This window comes from Acomys minous, assembly GCF_964271855.1.
Source record: "Acomys minous genome assembly, chromosome: 9".
Taxonomy (NCBI): domain Eukaryota; kingdom Metazoa; phylum Chordata; class Mammalia; order Rodentia; family Muridae; genus Acomys; species Acomys minous.
Genome location: NC_140490.1, coordinates 120,164,220 through 120,178,243, shown reverse-complemented (window position 1 = coordinate 120,178,243; position 14,024 = coordinate 120,164,220). Strand labels below are relative to the sequence as shown.

At 40.0% G+C, this 14,024-nt stretch overlaps 1 protein-coding gene across 2 annotated transcripts in view; it reads right to left on the bottom strand.

The window, feature by feature from the left end:
- Nucleotides 1-4,812, bottom strand: part of CA1 (carbonic anhydrase 1) — a 63,329-nt gene extending 58,517 nt beyond the window's left edge. Inside the window, exon 1 of one of the 2 annotated variants that reach the window (XM_084794807.1) lies at nucleotides 4,709-4,812. The gene's annotated coding sequence lies outside the window, so the exon portion shown is untranslated. The remainder of the gene's footprint in view (nucleotides 1-4,708) is intronic. The other variant, XM_084794808.1, reaches the window with a different exon arrangement.
- Between the last annotated feature and the right edge of the window lie 9,212 nt (nucleotides 4,813-14,024).

Genomic DNA, 14,024 nt, shown 5'->3' with positions numbered 1-14,024 from the left:
TAGATGTAGCCAACGGGCTGATCAGGCTTCATGTGTGTCCACTAGTAAGGGTAGCTGGGACTAGGCTGACTCTGTTGCCTGGTTTTCAGTCACTTCTCCCCTGATGTTACTGCCTTGCCAGGCCACAAGGAAGGAAGACAAACTCAATTCTGACCTGACTTGATGAGCTGGGGTGGGTGGGTGGGGCAGCTCCCTTTTTCTGAGGAATAGGGGTGGTTGGAGGGAAAAGGGAGAGTGGTCTGGGAAGACCTATGACCAGGATGAAAAGCGAATAAATAATAAATAAAATTTTAAAAGGAAGAAAAAAACAAGACACACATGTATGGAATCAAAATATAAACTGTAAAGGATTTGAGGGAAAAAAACTCAAGCAAATTTTTAGCAGCCGAGAAAGCCACATATTCTCATTTAATTGGCTGTAATCATGAAAATAGAATGAAAGCAGTGTAACATGTCCTTGGGCTGGTAGATAATACCACTTTTAGCCTTTAATTCCACAATCCCTTAGTTCTTTGAGGAAAAAATGATGACAACCCCATGAAGTAAAGTTATAATTTTTTTAGAATAAACTCAATCTGATATTTTATCATATTTGTAAATAATCAACTATTGTAGAACTTTAAAACTCATAAGAGTTCATATTCATATTTCTCATTTTTGATTGGGGAAAACTTCATTGTCCTCAGTTTGGGTAGCTGCGAAGAGGGGTTTTGTATTTTCCTTTTTTTGTTTCCAGACTACTCAGTTCCCACTGAGTGTTTTGTTTGATGAGTTACAGAAGGCAAAATGTACTAGTTGTTTGGCCAGCTTTCTGTCATTATAGCAAATTACAGAAACTTTCTTTCTTTCTTTTTTCATGTTTCTTTATTTTAGAGACAGGGATTCTCTGTATATCCATGGCCGTCCTGGACTCCCTGTGTAGACCAAGCTAGCCTTAAACTCCCAGTGCCCTGAGTGCCTCTGCCTCCCAAGTGCTGGGATTACACGTGTGCACCCCTGAAACTTTCTAAAGAACAAAGCTTTATTTGATCTTGGCCTCATTCCTTGGAGTGTGTAATGAGGCAGTCCTGTATGGTGGCAACTCCTGGTAAAACAAAACGTCCTAATTTGTAGCTCAGGTATCAGAGAAGGGGAGGAGGGTTACAGCATTAGGAGCCAACCAGCTCTCCACAGTGGTACTGTCAGGGACTGCAAGTTTCTAATCAGGCCCTGCTCCTAAAGGCCTTGCTACAGTGCTGTATCCTAGCAGCACTTCTCTGGGGACCAAGCTTTTAATAGATGAGCCTTTGGAAGACAGTCAAGAGAAAAGGATGGGCTACTCGCTTTTCTTATATGAGATGCCAGTAAAACAATGATTTCCCTCTCTATGGATTTAAGAATGCCAGTGTGGCTTCCAGAGCTATGAAAACCCGTTGCTACCAATGTGTTTGGCCCAGGAATTGGCATGTCTGATTGCGTTCTAGCAACCACGGTAGTGTAAGTTTATTTGTTCGTTTGTTCATTTGTTGTGACATGGTCTCGCATGGCCCAGGTTTGCCCCCACACTATTATTATATAGCTAAAAGTGATCTTGAACTCACAGTCTCTTGCTTCTACCTCCCAAGTGCTGGGATCACAGCTGTTATGTGTATCAGTTTTGTACTGGAGGATGCCTCTGCTACCTGTATCCTAGAGACTAGAAAACTGAACTTAAGAAGAGAAAGATGAGGAGAGGGAGGAGGAGGAGAAGAAGATGAAGGAGGAGGAGGAGGAAGAGGAGGAGGAGCAGAAGCATGTTCCCCTCCCCCCCGGAAAGGCTTTAGAAACACCACTATCTGCCATGGCCTGTTTAGGGCATTTAACAATGACACTGAGAGGCTGAGAAAGATGGTGTGACAGCATGCCAACATAGAAAGTTGTGCATACATGACCAGCAGTGCTCGCTCTTCTTCTATCCTGGACTACAGATGCTTAATGTGAGGAAAAGCCACTTCAGGTTCCTTTGTCATCAGGTGTTGCAGGAGCATCAGAATAGATGCTTCGTATAAGCATTATGGTAACACATAATTTATAAGGGAGGATGTTTGAATCTCATTCAAAAAAGGAAGTAGAGTAGGCATCTGAATGGAGTGAGAGAATGGGGAGGATTAACATCTAAAACTCTAAATAACTTAATGTTTCTTGACTCTGAAGGATGAGGAAGAGCTTGGCAGGAGGGGACATTGGGGTGTTGAAGAAAACTATGGTGCCAAGGACTCAGGGCTTCTCTGAAGTGCCTGTTCCACAGAGATCAGGGTGGCTGCTGAAGTTTTCTGAGTATGAAGGTGACTTTCTTTTTTTTTTTTTTCCTATATAAATAGAAGATTTTTATTACCATGATATGCTGTTTAAGAAAGCAAGGGATGGGAGTAAAATGCTTTTAAAAGATTCACGTTTTACAAGTTCTATAGTGCTAGCGCTAAAAGATTTAACCCTTATATCTTTTGGGAAAACTTGGCTCTGGAGAAGAACTTGTTTAGAGTAATACAGAGACACGACTTTTCTGACATGCCTCCATGCTATGCGACTTTCAAGTTGCTTGCTAGCATGCAGTGCTGTTAAGTGCATAACCCAAGGAGCTGTGGAGGGTTAAATTTAAAGAAAACAGTGGAAGACCTGTTGCAGTATGGCCCAACTTAGTGAAGCAAAACAAAAGTGGTTTGAACACCAGAATTTCCAAATGTTGAAAAAGGGAATATTGGGGAAAGAAAGAGCAGAAAGGAGGAGATGGGGTGAGGTGACGATTCCAGATGTCCTTGGGGGTGCTTTTGGGAGTTAGAAATATAAATTTGTGAGCTTATGAAATGAAGATGGATTTGAAGTCAGAGTTTTAATGTTACATGAGCCAAGGGGTGGTTCATGTCTGTAATCTAAAGAGTCAAAGCTAGGTCCAAGTAGATTCCTTGAGGCTTTGGGAAGAGAATGCTTAACAGAGACTTGAGGGAGCCAGAGAAGAGCATGTAATTGGATGGAAAGAAAGGCTCAGCATGGCAGAGAAAGTGGGAAAGAAGTCAAGATTGCACAGAAAGCTGCTGGAGGCCAGCCAGGGCAAGGCTGGGAAGCACTCAGTGCATTATGCAATGCATAGATAGCTGCTGACTTCAGAGAGCACTGATCCAGAGGCACAGGGGTTGCAAAAGTCAGTGTGTAGAAGAGTGAACTGCAAGGGACCACGCTAAGTCAGCAGAGTCTACCCACTGTTTCTGGGGGAGAAGTTACAGTGAAAGATGAAAGCTCAAAGTAGTTTCAAGTTGAACCTCTATGATGGCTAAGTACTTTTTGAGCACTTTTAGAAGCATTTGTTGGATTTTGTGTTTCTTTTGAAGCCTGTTTTTTTTTTCAGTTTATTAGCCTATTTATTGATTGAAAGGTTCCATGGTTTGCTATTCATTGAATGTATGGAGAATGATGAATAAATCCCTATTCATTGCTGAAAGGGGTTTTGGACAGGTGTGAGGCACCACTGTAGATATCAGCATGGAAAGTCCTTGAAAAATTAAAAATGAAAGTACCATATGACCCTGCTTTTCCATCCTAGGTACATATCCAAGGGCTTCTAAGTCCTACCAAGGAAATACTTGCATATCCACATTCATTGCTGCCCTCTTCACAAAAGCTATAAAGTAATTAGCCAAGATGTCCACTCAGAAATGCAAATATTGCCTATTTTCCCTCATACACGAATCCTAGATATTTAGCGTGTGTATATGTTCATGATGGTATATGCATAGGATATAAACTATAAAGGGCGTAATGAAAGGGCCAAAATAGATCTTAAGGAAAGGTTTAGACAGAAAACAAAGGACACACGTGACATGAGAGTTGGATAGTGGTTACTGAGAGTCTGAAGGAAATCAGAGGAGTGGACAGAGGAGGGTGGTTAGTCACCAAAAACACACTAAAATGACACCCACTGCCTTGCATGTGGATTGATAGTTAAGAAACAAACAAAGTGACCCAAGAGAGAAGGCAGAAGTCGAAGAGAGTTCAGGCAGGGTAAGTGGAGGGGTTTTGTGCTGGGTTTTCTGTTTGTTCATCTGCTGAGAAGAAATAGATGAAGAGGAAGTGTTAACAACACTAAAAGTTAATCTGTAGATTGTGTTTGGTTAAACATTTTTCTCTCTCTATTCAGAATAAAAAAAGAAAGTAACTGCACTGAGGTGTCAGATAACTAACGTGCCAAGCCTGCCATCTACTTTTCCCCGGGAGAGTAGATGTGGCGGGAAAGGTACAGGAACAGGGAAACGATGGTGAAGGAAACAGAAAAAAGTAAGAAAGGCAGTGGTAGAGGGTTTTCACAGAATAACAATAACAACGGCATCTTATCTTTCATTAAAAATCAGGGATGTTTGGAAATATAAAGTTTTGAAGTCAACCAACTCGAAGACGTTTGGCAGTTAGGGTGAACACTAAAAATATGACGATCACAGGATCCAGATATGCATCTTTGGCATTTAACAAAATGATCTGAAAACATATGTTTCCACTAAAATTACGGACTTGGGAGTTTATGTCACAATACCAGAACTTTGAGACAGCCCCTGTCCAGCCTCTTCAGGGCCGTTCGCAGTATTTCAGTCGGCTTGGCAGAGAGGTGACCAGTGCTGTCAGCCTCTCACATCTGCAAGGCAGAGACCATTGTAGTATTCCCTCACATGGTGGTGATGGTGAATATTCTCTGTGAACTCACCCTGCCCAGATAGTCTAAGATGTGTCTCCTCTTAGCTGCCCTGGAGTTGGATACCTGTGCGTTTAAGAGGTCTTATTCTGGGATGGTTCTCTGTTCTGTGTTCTGTGTTCTTCTGTTGTGCTCTGCGAGAGGAGAGACACAATCAGCTACGGATCCAGTTGCTATGTGGGAATAGAGGAGTTGTGTGCCAGAGGGATGGGAGGTGATCTGGAAAACTACACAGAACCACGGGTCTAATAAATGGGCACGAGAACTGTACACTTGTAGATAATGAGATACAAGGAGGAAAAGGGCAAAAAGGCAACGGGATTGGCCTCTCACTTCAGGAAAATAACCCTGTTAGCAATAAAGTACGTGGAGTTGAGGCATCCAACCCTTTCCTTGTAAACAAACACCTGAGATGGAAACCTGCATAGTTATCTATGTATTTATATCCTATTCCATTCCAGAGAAGGCATGACTCTTACATCGCTCCCATAGTAGCTACCAAAATTATATTTATTTATTCCATCTTCGCTGCTAGAAAGAATTTGAAGCAGCTCTTTTGAATTCTGCCCAAAGGCCATCTTGGAAGCATGTCATGGCCTGCCTTAACTGAGCCAGCCATAAATGAAGCCCCAGAGCTCCCAGCCAGGAATATTCCTGGAGGCAAAGTAAACAGAGGTGAATTCGGCTGTTTAAAACCACATGTAAGCACTTTATTTAGAACTCTGATTCCATTATGGCTGAAGAGAAGGAAAGGCAGGGCAAGTTCAAAAAGAATGCTTACCATTCCGGCTGTCTTTGAAAACTTTGCAATGACTTCGGCTTTGCAGGCACCAAAATAGGCTGGTAAAACTGGTCATCTCTCTGTGGAACAAAGCCCAGCTGGCCAGAAAGTCCCACGGAGACTGAACAAGGGCTGGCTGGCAAGGCTGCTTCCCACCTCACGTTAAGGTAGAGCAAACTTGAACAGGTCTCATTTGCTTTCGCTATTCCATTTGCAAGGAGGCCAAACAAAATTAAGGGAATAGTAGGAGACTTCTGGGCCTTGCATGAGACAGTCTTCCTCAATCTTAGTGAGGTTTACATATTGAATTGCTTATTTATCATTATCTTTTAATGAAAAGGCAATTCATCATTAAGTCAGTTGGGGTTAGGAATCTTGATCCTACAGTAATTCACCTTCTAGAGGTTACTGAATTTGATCAGTCAGTCTTTTTGTTAAGCACACAGAGAAGCTATATATCTTTGGGAGTTGGTTATAGATAAATGCCACTGTTCTTATTAAGAGCTAGTGTGTAACCATAAACAAAGTCCTGTGGAGCCACGGGCAACAACAGCAGCCTCACCGTCTCTTGACTCCTACCCATTATCGCAAAGCCCTTTCCACTATTCTAACACCATTTGAGGCTCGTTTAACTGTGGACTTCCATTATCTATGCAAAACACTTCGCTTACGGTGTACTCCAAATGCAGCCTGTGTTCATTCAATATAATCTTGCACTTCCATACTGCATAGTACATGTGTATTGTTTCCATGTTTTCCTCATTTACAAAGGAGATGCCAAAGCAAGTGTTACAAAGGCCTCCAGATACGGCTCAGCTGCATTGTATGCAGACGTCTTAGAGTGCTTTTTAACAATACATACCTCAATGGCTCTGACTGGGAATATAACGTAAGACCATTGTACTAATATTAACGACAGATCTTCTCACCTTAGCCATAAGTTGGTATTTTTACAGCCGTGGATTTTTCTGTGAGCAGCAAGTTATCCACAGCCTTCTACGGTCTCTGTTCTCTCTTAACCAGGCATGTGAACTTTCGCTATGTCTGGCCTGGCTTAGGGCTGGTGTGTGTGATTTAGCAACAGTTCTCAGAACAGAACTGAGTAGTCTGTGTAGAGATCATGACCATGGGGAGCCACCAGTGTTTGGCACCCATAATGATGAAGCTGGCTTTCAGAACTGCTTCCTAACTGAAACTTTAGCAGAGGGTGGGAGGGACACTACTCAGGACAATCTGAACTGCAAAGGAGCCTCATGTTCTAGTCTTCAACTTCTACTACTGTGTTAATGTCAATCCTTGGTATATTTAACATGCTTTCAGCATACACTGACAGCACTTGCCATGCTGCTTAAAAATTTGCTGGGGGAAAACTTTTAAATGATGTAATAAGGTAATATGGAGCAAGATTTTTCTGTCTTTTGTGCTGGGGGAATATTTTGTTTTTGCATCTAACTGGACTCAGTTCCTTTAAAAATCTCGTGTGACTTGCTGTTATTTGTTTGGCAATATTTTTTTTTAGTTTATATTTCTATAATAACTGATATTTGGGATAGGCTTAGTTTGAGTTCCGTTATTAAATGAACTTCTGGAAAGATGGCCGGTGGGCATTAGAGCCACGCAAGCCAGCTTTGATCCCAGCTGTTTAAGTCTATATCTGTGTGATCTTGGCCAGTTTATTTTATCACCTGTAGTTGCATCCCTTGCTGAGGGAGGCCTGAGGACCTACCCTCTGCTGCTGTGAGAGTATTGACCAGGCTCTAAATGCTGATCAAATATCACACTAATCTCTGAGACATATCCATTCTATAATTAAAAGGATCTTATCTCACCTCCATAAAATTACCCATGATACAGATAATCTTTGTGCACAGCTAACCTGAAATAATATAAGTGTCCTTAAAAAAATGACATGGGTGATTTTTTTCTAGCCTTCAGATTATGGAGACTCTTCAAACATCCTAACAAAAAATGTCATTTAAAGAACTAGAACAATGCTAGTAGGATATTTTCTATTTGTACATATGTCAGTTAAATATAGTTGTTTTTTTCAAAAGCTAGCTGGAGTTACTTAAAATATATGAAAAGACAAGTCACTCTAGTGGTGTTGCGTGGTGGACCACATGGTAATAACAGATAATAACTTGTCCCAGAATGAGTTGGGCCACAGTAGAAAGACTGAGAATGGTGGAACAGAGGAGGGGTGTGCGAGAGGTAGAGTTCTCCGGAGGACATATATCTCTTATAACATGATCATGTTAGAAGTCAAAAGCTTTTTTTTTTAAATGTCATGTCCCTTGGTGGCAGGAAGACACCTTTCACAGTAAGCACACGGAAAGATATTTGATGGGGACTGGAAAGGGGGCAGCAGTGTGTGGAGGAGGTGTTGGAGGTGGAGGAATGGCACACAGCAGACAGCAGGTCATTTGACCAGCAGGGGAGCAGCTGCTGTGCACCACAGAAGACTCTGAAGTAGAAATCTGTGATGACATGACTTCCATGGGTGAACGGCATCAGGAAAGTACCTCTCGTTGTCCGTGCAAATAACTCTAACTGGGAAGGAAATCGTCACACACTGTAAGGCTGTGCCTCACAACTGCCTCCTTTATCATCTTTTCTTTATTCTTCAGAGCACTAATCACATTTATTGTGCTTCGTAATGTAGTCACCAACCTTTTAATTGTGTGTATATCTCCTCAGTAGAATATGAACTCCTTGAAATCAGGCATGTTTTTTGGTCATTTTTACATCTATGGCTTTTTTTTTTTTAATGAAAGGGTGAATGCCCACATATGTCAGCTCTCTGGGAATGCAAAGGCATGGTTTTCCTTAGGAAGAAAGGAATGCTCGTTCTATTTTATAAGTGAAGTTATCAGCTCATTGCATAACTGAAATAAATAGACAGTTCCACAAACTGAAAAATGCCATTTTTTTTTTGGGCAATTTTGGTTTCTTTGTCTTTCCTCCCACTGTAAAGATTATTGCTTTGGCATATCTCTCTCCACTTGGCAATATGAAAATGACAATGAACCTGCTCACTGTCTGTGTTTAGTCTCTAAGAGGGAGTCTTATAGGGAAGAACAGGCATGTGCACCAGGGTCAAACAGAGAGGGAAACATAAGCAGAACTGAGAGCTCCTTGGATTCTGAAACACAGCTCCCATCTGTGTCCCACCCTCTTCTCTCTAAAAGGACAAACTGACTTCAGGGATTAAATCTGCAAAACCTTTATTGGTCAAGAAATCCTAGGGAAACATCATCATTTTAATATGATAATTGTAGTTAAAGATAAAAGTTCTTTATTCTTGAGTAAATAGAACCCCAAAATTGCAAAGACACATAGGTACAGAAATCGGGTAGGAATGTGTAGAAACAAGAGTAACGTAGGAACTGGAGCATTCTGAAAAGCCCAATATTATACCAACATCAAGGACAAAATTGGTTCTGACTGGGTGAAAAATAATTGTAATAAGCAACATATTTTATGACTTTTACTAAAATGATATTTAGAGACTTCCACTGCTTCTTGGAGTAGATGTTAAAATTTTAAGTGGGTGAAAAGAAAGTAAATAGCTTCTGTTTTCTGTCAAGGAGAGTGCTTTTTACATTGTGAAAAATGAAGAAAATGAAAGGATTACAAGGAAATGTAATGAACAATTTTAAGCCAACAAGTTAAATAACCTAAGCCACATGATAAATTCCTTCTATGATACACATCAACTCAAACAAACAAACAAACAAAAAACAGTTAAAAGGAAATGGAAAATCCAAAGAGACAATTAGATTTGGCTCCTAACTGACAAATTGTATAAAGCAGCTAAAGATTAACTAACATCTTTCATTTAAAACACTTTCAGAGCCATTTATATTATGATATCAAATTCAAAAAGCAGACAATAAGAAAAAGAAGCATCATAAATATATATGAAGATCAAAGCCACAATGATATACAACTTCCCACAGGAAAGGAGACCTACAATAAAAACAGAAAGGAAAACTGTGTCTCTTTACCCTAAAATTTCAACATAGATTTCCCAATCTTAGATACACTCGGGAGAATAACAGTGAAGACAGATTTCAGCAGACACTCAATGAAGCCATAGCAATGATAATAAAAAGTAGAAATAAATTAAATGTTCATGAACTGACAGTGTAAGAAACACTGAATATTACCTTTAAAAACAGCATAAGGTTCTTACACATGATAACAATGGATGAACCAAGCAGAGGAAGCTGGGCAGAAAATGTCACATCTGTATGATCCAGCTTATTATAAAGATCTAAAACTGCTCTATCTAAGGAGACCACAGCATGAGCCACCAGTGTTGAGGTTGGTCAGATGGGTAGCGGGTAGTGGCCACTTAATGGGCTTGGGTTCCTTTTCAGAGTTTGAAAATTCTCTGTAATTAGATACTGGTGATGATTTTACATATTTGTAATATACTAAAAGATATTGATTAGGCTGTATGTTTTAAAATGGTCTAAGGAATGAATTTTATCTAATGAAAATACCTACAAATCTTATAGGAAAACAGGGATGTGAAAACAGTTCCTAAAAGCTTTTCAGTGACATAAAAAAATCATGTAGAAATTAAATTTAAAAGCAAATAAGAATCTTATAAAATTGGTGTCATAGTTTCACACTCTTAAGAAATGAGCAATGAATACATTACCATTGATAATTGAAAAAAAAAAAGACTTGAATCTAGAAGTAAAAACTATATATTTGGAAGGAAACATAAATATAACTCTTGGTAGCCTTGGACTGGACAATGGCTTCCTAAGTATAATGTATAATCTCACCTCTTAAGAAACAATAATAACTAATACACTAGAATTCACAAAACCTAAATATTGTAGTATTTTAAAAGACACCATTGAGAAAGCGTTGGCAAATCACTGAGAAAGTACTTATAAATCATACATTTGTCAAGGCATTAGTATTCAGAACATATAAGACTGCCTGCAATTATACAATAAAGACAACCCAATTGAAAATTGGTCAAACACTTTGAATAGACACCGCCCCCCCCAGAACTAACCAATAAGTGGGAGAATAATAAAGATGTTTAGCAGTGTTATTCTTCATGAAAATGCACCTCAGATCCTCAATGGTCTAAGTCATTGACATTTATGTAGTAGTCACGGAAGACCACATATCAAACAATCTCATTTATAAACATTCCCAGAATAGCCAAAATGAAAGAAAGAGAAATACATGAATATGTCTATCTGAGCCTAAAATACAGAAAGCAAGTGCAAATGATTGATTTTAGAGGTTATTCTGATTTAAATTACCATAGCATTTTCTCAATTCTGTGATGATACTCAAAGTGACTGAGATACAAAGTTGAAAAGGGTAAAGTTTTTAAGATAAGAGTTAAAACTCAATAAAAATAGAAATATCCATTGTTAAGTCCAGCAATGAACCAGTAAAAAATAAATGATAGTTGAATAAATGGATTAAACTAATAGATCAGGCAACGTTTCTTAGTCTAGCCATTATCCTGTATGCATGTATGTGTGTGTATGTATGTGTGTGCCTGTCTGTCTGTATGTGCATGTGTGTGTATGTATGTATGTATGTATGTATGTATGTATGTATGTATGTAAATCATTATCTGTTTAGTGCTCTAGTTGACATGAACCTGGGAGGGAGGGGCCTAAAAATGAAGCAGACTAAAGTCTCATGCAATAGCTAACTTTATTTAGCCCTCAGACAATTTTTACTCTGAGAGTTTAGAAGAATCACATGAGTAACGTGTTCAGTCCCAAGAACAAGGCACAAAGTTTTTTCCATAGAGACAGGTGGATGACAACAGCTGAAGTGAACTCACTCCTATCTGCTACACCTAGGAGGAGCACAAAAACACATTCCAAGGACTGTTCTGTGTTTTTGAAGAAACTGACGCCACAAGACTCTTGTCCTGTTTTCTTAGAGTTTTCCCACAAGGCCTCAGGATTCCCCTTCATGACTCCATCAGAAAAAAAAAGATTTATTTGTTTATGTATTTTATGTATATGAGTGCTCTGTCTTCATGCACATCAGAAGAGGCCATCAGATCCAATTACAGATGGTTGTAAGCTACCATGTGATTACTGGGAGTTGAACTCGGGACTTCTGGAAGAGGTGCTCCTAACGTCCATGACTCCATCCTTAAAACATGTTTTAACTTCTTACTTCATTGAAATTGCCTGTATCGTTCTTTGTATTAGAAATACGGGGGTCAGAGTAAGACCGATCTTTATGGTATTAGCCTACTAACCTATATAGATATAGATATAATATAGATATATATGTTCTTCTACTTAATAGTTATATTACATATATACATACACACATATAAGTATATATAATTAGAAAAGAAATGTTCCTAGAGGTTAAACAAGTTAGTAAGAGACAAAGTAAAAATTAGAACTACTATATGTTACAATAAAGCCCAGGCTATTTCAGTAGCCTTCGGATGCAGCATGCCCGTGCCTGAGAGTGGTAAGAGAGGGGTTGTATTATAACAAAGGATGGTCACAAAGCTAAATCTCCGTGTGCCTGGAGCCTGGGCTCACGCTGATTCCCTACCTGCAGAATCTTCACAGGGTTCTGATCCTGGCTGGGTAGTAGTCAGCATTCTTACTGGCAGCATAAATGAAGACACAACTGTGTTTGCCATTGACACAAAGCTGGAAGAGACAGTTAATATGCTCATGGGGGGGGGGGGGGGGAAGAACGAGGATTCACAGAGATCCATCAGTCTGGAACTATGGGTTGAGACTAATACAAGGCTCAGCGAGAGCTGGATGAACAGGGATTCACATGAAAAAGACTTGGCTATTTTAATTGACAGCCAGCTCAATGTGATCCAAAGGTGTGAGCCAAAAGAGCTAAAGCACTCTTATCCTGTATTAAGAGAAATACAGCATCCAGGAAAGGAATGCTAGTGCGTTTCTGGTCTCAGCTACTGTCAGATTCTGCAGTGTTCTTCTGTGCAGGAGGTTATTACTAACAGGAGTGTAGCGGTCTGAATGAAAATGGCCGTCCTAGGCTCCTGGGGAGTGGCACCACTGGGAGGTGTGGCCTTGTTGGAGCAGGTGCACTGTTGCTGGAGGAAGTGTGTCATTGGAGGCGAGCTTTGAGGTTTCAGAAGCTCAAGTTAGGCCCAGCGTCATGCTCTCTGCCCGCTGCCTACCGATGGTCAGGGTGCAGACCGCTCACCTCCTTCCCCAGCACCGTGCCTGCCTGTGAGTCATCACTCTTTTCTGCCGTGATGACAAGGGACTAAACCTCTGAACTTGTAAGCCAGCCCTAATGAAATTTTTCCCTAATGAGAGTTGCCGGGGTCGTGGTGTCTCCTCATCGCAATAAAGCCCTAAATAAGACAAGAAGCATCAACAAACTGGAGCAAGTTCAGAGAAAAGGAGACAGAAGAGTGGAATTGCCCTATGTAGAGTCGGGGTGGGGCTTAGCTTGGAGGAGGAGCCCATGTGCCATATAATGAGAGGTGGGACTGGGGAGGAAAACTCGAAGTGATGTTTCAGGGTTGTCGGGTTGTTTTAATTTTCTTTATTTTTCAGGGAACCAGGACCTAAGAGACAGTGATGCAGAACTCTCCTCATTTGGTATATTCAAAGACATGGGCATGTGGGAGAGTGGACAGAGCTACTCATGAGAATTACTCAAGAAGAGTCTGGATGATCACCTAAAGTTGTTTAACTAAGAGTCCTGAATTTCCTTGGGGATTGGTTCACTGGCCTGTAAGATCTTCTTGAACTTTTAAAAAGCAAGAGCAATAAAAAGTAATTGTCACGACTATCAATTAATATTAGTCTCACGAGAGTTTTTACCATTTACTAATGAGGAAGTTGAGGCCTTAGACTGAGTAACTTTCCTCAAGACACAAGACACTAGCATAATGTGTTTTCTCCTATAACTTTATGTCTTTTAGTGTGCTTAGGGCATGGATGGTGGGGAGATAATTTAACTTGAATTCTATATGCTCAGAGTGTATAAATGAAGACGTGTTGCACGTTGCACAACTAAGTAGCTGAAGGTCAGCTAGAATTTTTATCTCCATTCTATTAACAGAATTTCAGGATTCTCAAGTTCAGCATGTAAAAGAGCAGATAGCCAGGAGGATCCTATTCTCATCCTTGGATCATTTTAAAGAAAGAGAGTGCCAGAGTACACAAAGACAGATAGCCCAGTTTCAGATTTTCATTCCTGAATTAGGGTTTCCATATGCACGCCACGCTAGCAGAAGCCTACCAGAGAAAGGAATGAATAAAGGATGGAGATTCCCATATTTTTTTTTCATGTGTCTGCAACTAACTTTCTGCAATGTGGTGTGGTTTTATTTTCTTATTCACAGCAGCTGCGCAGCTGACTTTTGTTTCCTGATAAACTTGACAGTTTGTGTTTAGTTTAAATTCCTAGGCTCCAATATAAAGTTGAGGCCATTGTTAGAAGAGTGAAGTGGTCTTTTATTATTTTGGTAATCATTTCTTTCTTTCTTTTGTTTTGTTTTGTTTTTAGAGACAGGGTTTCTCTTGTGTATCA